The sequence below is a fragment of the Aquila chrysaetos genome, chromosome 17 (genome assembly GCF_900496995.4).
Source record: "Aquila chrysaetos chrysaetos chromosome 17, bAquChr1.4, whole genome shotgun sequence".
Lineage (NCBI taxonomy): Eukaryota > Metazoa > Chordata > Aves > Accipitriformes > Accipitridae > Aquila > Aquila chrysaetos.
This window is the reverse complement of record NC_044020.1, coordinates 13,925,085-13,931,638: the sequence shown is the minus strand read 5'-3', so window position 1 is coordinate 13,931,638 and position 6,554 is coordinate 13,925,085. Positions and strand designations below refer to the sequence as shown.

The following is a 6,554-nucleotide window of genomic DNA, read 5'->3' as shown; positions in this document are numbered from 1 at the left end:
AGGAATGTTTTATTTGCTGGCTATACCCAGAAGGCCACTAGGTAGCTTGGGTCGATGGCTGTCAGCCCGTTACATCTATTCCTGATACCTCCATGTCAGTGATCAATGCCTGGTGAGAAATGGTCCTCAGAAAAAAAAAGTCTGTGAGCAGTAGCTGGGGGGTGACTTGAAGTCACTGGTCACTTGCTGATTTACTGGCTCATTGCCGTACTATCATTTGTGTAGCCTGCCCTGGGGAACTCGGGGGGGTGTCCCTAACTGTTCTGCCCTGATTGGAAAGGATGAATGAGAGGCAGGATAGCATTTTTGGTACACCCAGTATAATTCCCAATCCTGGAAGGGGTATCTTTCATGCCAGGCTCCACGACTGGCCTTCTCTGCCCCAAATTTCCTCCCACCTGTGGGGTGGGGGACAGGACACAGAGGAAGGCAGAACTTCTCTGCAGCCCCAAGATTCGGTCAGAGTAATGAAGTATTTTAAGCACTCTCCATCCTTTTCCTGCTGCTAGCTGCTGCAGCTGCTGTGCCCCATGCTGTTTCTTTGTATCAGAGAGAGAAGGACAGAGGCATATTTTCTTTTCAGCACTTACTGCTGCTCAGTGTTCTTCACCATCTCCTGTCTGCAGGCAGAGCAGTTGCTCCTATTCCTCTCCTGTCCTTTCCCAGACAGATGCCTTCCATGGTTTAGCACCAATTTCCTAAAAATAATAATGAACTTTACTGAACAAGGAACCGCACACTTATTTCTATTCTCTGACTTACTCTGCCTGACCATTTTGGGTGAATCCAGTGTATAAGTGCCTTTCCTCAAAGGCTACAAACAGCCTGAGGCAGTGATTGATTTGTCCCACATGTATGTGTTGCACCCAGCACCCTGGGCTCTAAACTGGGGCCTGATGCACTACTACAGCTGAAAAAAACCCCTTATCTGAGAGAAGCCTTGACATAGAAGGAGAGAAATACTTCTATGATAGCACAGGGAATAGTTTCGGTGCTCACTTACCCCTTGTGCCCCAACTTTAACAAAAAACACATCTAAGATATTTTTTTTTTTTATTAAGCTGGCAGCTGGCTTTGCTTAGCTCTCTGAAGTTATGGCTATGAAACATCAGATCAGTGCCAAGCCAAACTCTGTCACTGTGGTCATACCCATCGTGCCAGAGCCTTCCTCTATTCCCATGCAGATATACTCCGGGAGACACTACCAGCAAAGCATTTATGGCACAAGAACAGCTAAAATTGCAGCGCTGTGCTTTGTGGTGCTATAACAAATCTTTCCCCCTCCCAAAGTTCCCCTCTTAATCTGCAGCTAATAGCACCTCACAGGGAGATTGGACTCCGCGGAGGAGCACTGTTAGCATGCCCAGCCCCCTCACACCAACATCCCTCCCAGCACCAACATCCCTCCCAGCACAGCCACCACCCAAAGGTGCCCTGCTCCAGGGCCAGGCTGCCTGGAGCCCTGCTGCCAGGACAGGCAGCCACAGGGAATGAATCTGCCTCTCACCTATTTATTCTGGAGCCATGTGGGGCTTAATGCTCCTCTTTCCCAGTTGCAGAGTGACCCAGGTGGGGCTAATGAGCGCTTGCCTTGCTTAGCTAATTAGAGGCTCTCAGAGCAGCAGACTGCAGTTCTAGGCGTGGGGCACTTGCAGAGGGAATATAGTGTGTGTGGGTTTTATTTCCAGCTTTTTTTTTTTTGTTTGTTTGGTCAAATAAAAACCTCTGGCAGGACTAGCACAGCACAGATGGGAAAGAGCAATGAGATGAGGCTTCACAGCACTCTTCTCACCCTCCCCACCCTTCCTCTTCTAATCTGCATTATTCTGGGGTTTCAGGAGGAGGCAGGAGCAAAAGATTAGGAAGGCTGAACCATTTGTTCCCCTTCAAAGATAGATTTTCAGTATCTGATCTAAATTAGCATAGTGCTTTGGAGTGCAGTCTAAGTCTCTCCACTTCCACAACTCACCCCTCTTTATGCCCCCCATCATCTCTGCAGGGTCTAGCAGAGCGTGCCCCAGTGGCACCCGCAGCCTGGCTGGTGGCAGCCCTTGCTGAAGCCCGTCTCTGCCCGGAGGCACGTGGAACTCACGCTTTGCGTGGGACGCATATGGACGCCAAAGTGCTCTGCAGGCGGGTCAGAGAGGGCTTCACCCACCCTCCCTGCCTGCGATGTAGCTTCCCCATGAGTGGGTCTGCTCAAGGATGCTGAAGGAAAGCCTTCCCTCTCAGAAATGCTGGGAGAAACTGAGGAAGCCCTGATATGGCTGCCGGGCTCAGCAGCCCTGCCTGGCCCCTCCCGTTCACAGACCCCAGACAGACAGACAGACAGCCAGCATGCACCTAAAGCCAGCACTGCCGCCCGCCGCTTCCACCCGTGGACTGTGGCCCAGTGTCCGGGGCCGGGGTGGGGGGGACAGCCACTGGCAGGAGGTCTGCAGCACGGACAGTGCCCACTTGAGCCGCAAACCTCGTGGCCGGGAAGGTTTGGGGTGCGGGAGCCCGGCATAAGGGATGGGGCTTGCCCCGCACGGCTCGGCTTCGCTTGGCAGGGAGGTCACGGCCGGAGCTGCTAATGCTGCTCCTGGCCATCGTATGTGTGGCAGTGGGCTGGCCAGCACATGACAGCTCAAAGGGATCTGGATTTTATTACAACATCACCTCTATCATCACACGCCCAAAGAAGGCCCTTAGCTGCTGATGAGTCTGCCCCGCACTCACAGGCTTGATCTCAAAAAATTGTGGTCTGAGCTCTCTTTTCCTTGCCTACCCAGCCTTTACATACAAATTGGAGTAAAAAAACAGCTGCTGCTGAAAGGTGCTTATTTTTCCTCTTGCTCTTGCAAGTTGCATTTCCCTTGCCTCTTTCTAGCTGTTATTTAGTTCCCTTCACGTTGTTTTCCCCTGGCTTTTCCTTTGTTTCTTTCCTAGGGAAGCAGCACATCATTATGGCTGGTCTTTCTCTAGAGCTCTCCTAGCCGAGGTCATTACTTAGCTTGCGAGATCCAACGAGGTTGCTGTTTGTATGGCTGTGAGACCTATGAAAAAGCAGCTAATCAATTCAGAAAATCATCTGGGTGGTAACCCCACTGTCAGCTTATTTTCTTCCCTTCCACTTAGACATCAAACTGGCTGAAGAGGGCTCTGGGGAATGAGGCAGGCACTGAGAGCTGCTCCTCTGCAGACACATCTGTGTCTTTCATCAGCAGGGCTCAGGGAATACCACTAACCGGAGAGGGGAAAAATCTCTTTGGAGCTGAGAGGCTTGCGGTCTCCGTCCTCTCACTCTGAAGAGACCCTACCCAGCAGGGAAGCGATCGTTTGAAAAGTGGCTAATGCACTAACATTGTTTGGCAGAAACTGTCACATTATAGACAGAGCTGGGGGAGGATGGGGACAAAACACACAGCAAGGAGGGTGGCGTTCAGATAGCCTCACGTCAGTGAGCAGACCCTGGTTGCCAAAATAGCTCGTGATGGCTAAGTGGAGAGGCAATTGGCAATAGCACATGCAAATGGTCTTCTGGCAAATGAACTTGCTAATTGTTGCACTTTGCTTTAACCCACTCTTTCTCTGGTTTGTGTCTTTGCAGACTACACCAGAACAGTGCACAGTCAGAGCCGTAAAGCCTTTACCACCGCCCGTTTTAGTAATTAGAAGTATAGATGCACAGCGCCTCGTACGCTGGGACTCGGTGGTGTCACAGCTCATTCAGAGAAGATAAGTCACATCTGAAAGGCATTCTCTGGCAGACCAGCTAGCCCTTTGAAGGGTGGGGGTGGATGTGCGTGCGTGTGTCCTACCCGTGGATTTGGCCAGCAGTCTGGAAAATGTCAAGGTTAGGAAAGGCTGAGCTTCATTTGCTTTTCACAGATCCGGGTAATGAATTTTTCATTTTAAAGTATTGTTCTAGCTTGAAAAGCGAGTCTGTAGCACTGGCATCATGGGGTTCCACATCTGTCTCTCAGTTGCTCCGGACCGTGTTTGCCCAATTTACTAAACAGGGAATTTTTTTATGTTTTGCAACCCTGCAAACTGAACAGGAGGCCTGAGGCTTTAGCAGGGTTTTCCTCTTCATATGCCTTTATCAACGTGGCAGATTTTGCTCGCTAACCCCTTATATTAATCTCCTCCGCTGGCGTTGCTTTTGCAAGGAGACTGGGCAAAACCAAGGTGCAGGAAGGGGAAAAGCATCAAGAACTTACTTTTGTCACTAGACGGAGTACTTTTAATTCTGAATGCAAATGGGAAACAGAACTCCACAGTAAAAACAAAGGCATTTTCCTCCCCAGCCAGGGTTGAGTCAAAGTCTTTTCTTCCCCTCCTTTGTGGTTGCAGCTTGATAAAACTCCATAAAAGAATGAGCAGCTTGAAGAGATTCACTGGGAACTCATGTCCCTGTTTCATTATGTGAAATCCAGAGATACTAAATTACATTAGAAATCATATCAGGACAATTAAAGGCAGTATCTTCTCAAGCCATTCACATCTTACCTGGGGAACTTGCTTCTGCCATGTGCGATGGAGCCCAGGGGTCTTAGCAGGGTTCAGAAAAGAGTTCAGCAGGTCTCAAACACTTTTACAGATAATATTAAAAGCTATCATTAAAGTAACAAAAGCTTCTAGTGATGTAAGCCCTGATTACCAAAGCTGAATTCAACTTTCACCTGTGGAGTTTGGGAAGTGTTTCATCAGTAGGGATGTTTTCCTGCTTCTACCCACTGGAGGTTTTTGTGTCCCTGCCCATGATGCTGACCCCTGGCAAAAACAGAGCACTAGAAGTGAGGAAGAGTTACTCTGATCCAACGCAAACCAGTTCCTCTATTTCTACTTAAACTGCCGAGCACTGAATGTGCCCACTGTAATCCTGACTAGTGCTGAGGTGAATGCAAGGTTAGAGAGATGGCTTGAGGGTGATGCCCACAGGGTCCTTACTCCAGTAAGGGCTTGTGCTAGGGGCTTGTGAAAAGGTGCAAAAAATCCTTTGCCTTAAACAAATGTCTTGGGGCAGTGAGTTCCACAGCTTAACTACCTGCTCGGGTGGGAAGCAAACAAGCAAACTTTCTTTTTATCAGATTTATTTCTCAGAAGTTCATTCCACTGGCCGTGCTGCAGCATTGGCATTTGCAAAGAGAAAGTTCCTAAATCTTTTCTCTCTAAAAGTGTTTTACCTGTTTTAAGCATCCCTGAAGGATGCCTGCATCATGCCAGTAGTGTGCGTGTACCAACTGCAGTCGCTGAAGGGCTGCTGGCAGCCAGAGCACAATTCCCTTGTGTCACTTGCTGCTGTGAGCTGTGATGGAGACCAAAGACTCACCAGCACCCAAAAAGGGACCAGCCTTGTGCCTACTTGATCGTGCCAGAACAAACAGAAGTAAACCACCATATCCACACACTTAGTAGTGTTCACACATGCAGTGGCCGGTGGCAAGCCAGTGGCTGCTGAAGTACAGCAGATGAGCATCGGGGCATAAGAGCAGCACTTTGGCCACAGCAGGACCACAGGGAGAAGCACCAGGGTCGCAGCCTAAGCAAACCCGACAGCAAATGCGAGTGCACGTTTAGGGGCAGTTCTCAGCAGAAGCCACAGTAACTGCTTGCCACAAGCAGATTGCGACTAACCGTGAGCATTCCCACAGTGGACAGAAGACCAAGGCATCCTGTTTGTCCCCATGCCTTTCTCCTGCCCGTTGCCGCCCACCCTGCCTGGCTGCGTGGGGAGGAGGCACACGCGGGGCTGACTTGCCCACGCTGCCTTGGCCGGGCTTATTTTATTTTCCTCCCAAGGTGCCCACTCGTTTCCCAGCTGCTGCACGCCGCTTGATCGGCCCCACAGCTGCCATGGGGGCTGGAGCCCCACGGGAGGAGGGTGCAGCCCACGGGGCAAAGCGCTGACCGTCCCCGGGGTGGCCACGCACGGGATTTGGAGCGGGGGGACTGGAGGTGGGGAGCAGGTGGCGCGGTGCTGAGCTGCTCAGCTGTTGTGTGGCTGGAGAGAGACGGACGCAGCTGGGCGAGGGAAGGAAAGAGCTCAAGGTCTGGCAGTCTTTCTGCTTTACAGGTCTGTAGCCGGCACAGGAGCGGCGGAGAGCGATCGAGCCGAGATGCAGGGCCCTGAGTGCTTACGCTCCCACGAGGGGCTGTGCCGTGAAGCACCCTCGCAGGGGTGCGATGTGCGCACACGGGGTTCGCGACCGCCTCACCCCGAGGCCCGTGCTGCTTTGTGCCCGGGCGAGTACCCCGGCAGCAGCCCCCGCTGCATGCCAGCAGGGGCCTTGGCAGCGCTCTCTGGGGCATACATTTATATCTGCTCATGCAAATAACCTGGAAGTGTCCCCCGGAGTGGGACAGCTGGTCCCCGGCAGCGTTTTTGGGAGCATTCTTTATGTGCCCATGTAAGTACCCTGGCAATCTCTTTTGGGGCTCGCCAGCAGGGGCCCTGGCAGAGGCCAGGAGGCAGCGTCTCGGTGGCTGAAGCCATGCCGGCTGAAGCCATGCCAGCTGAAGCTTTCCAACAGCAAAGCTTTCTTCTGGCCCAAACAAAGAGCCAATGT

The 6,554-nt window shown here is 51.6% G+C and overlaps 1 protein-coding gene across 1 annotated transcript in view; it reads left to right on the top strand.

Moving 5' to 3' along the window:
* The first annotated feature begins 6,017 nt into the window (after positions 1-6,017).
* Positions 6,018-6,554, top strand: part of ADA2 (adenosine deaminase 2) — a 32,934-nt gene continuing 32,397 nt past the window's right edge. The window contains exon 1 of the mRNA XM_030040308.1: positions 6,018-6,061. The gene's annotated coding sequence lies outside the window, so the exon portion shown is untranslated. The remainder of the gene's footprint in view (positions 6,062-6,554) is intronic.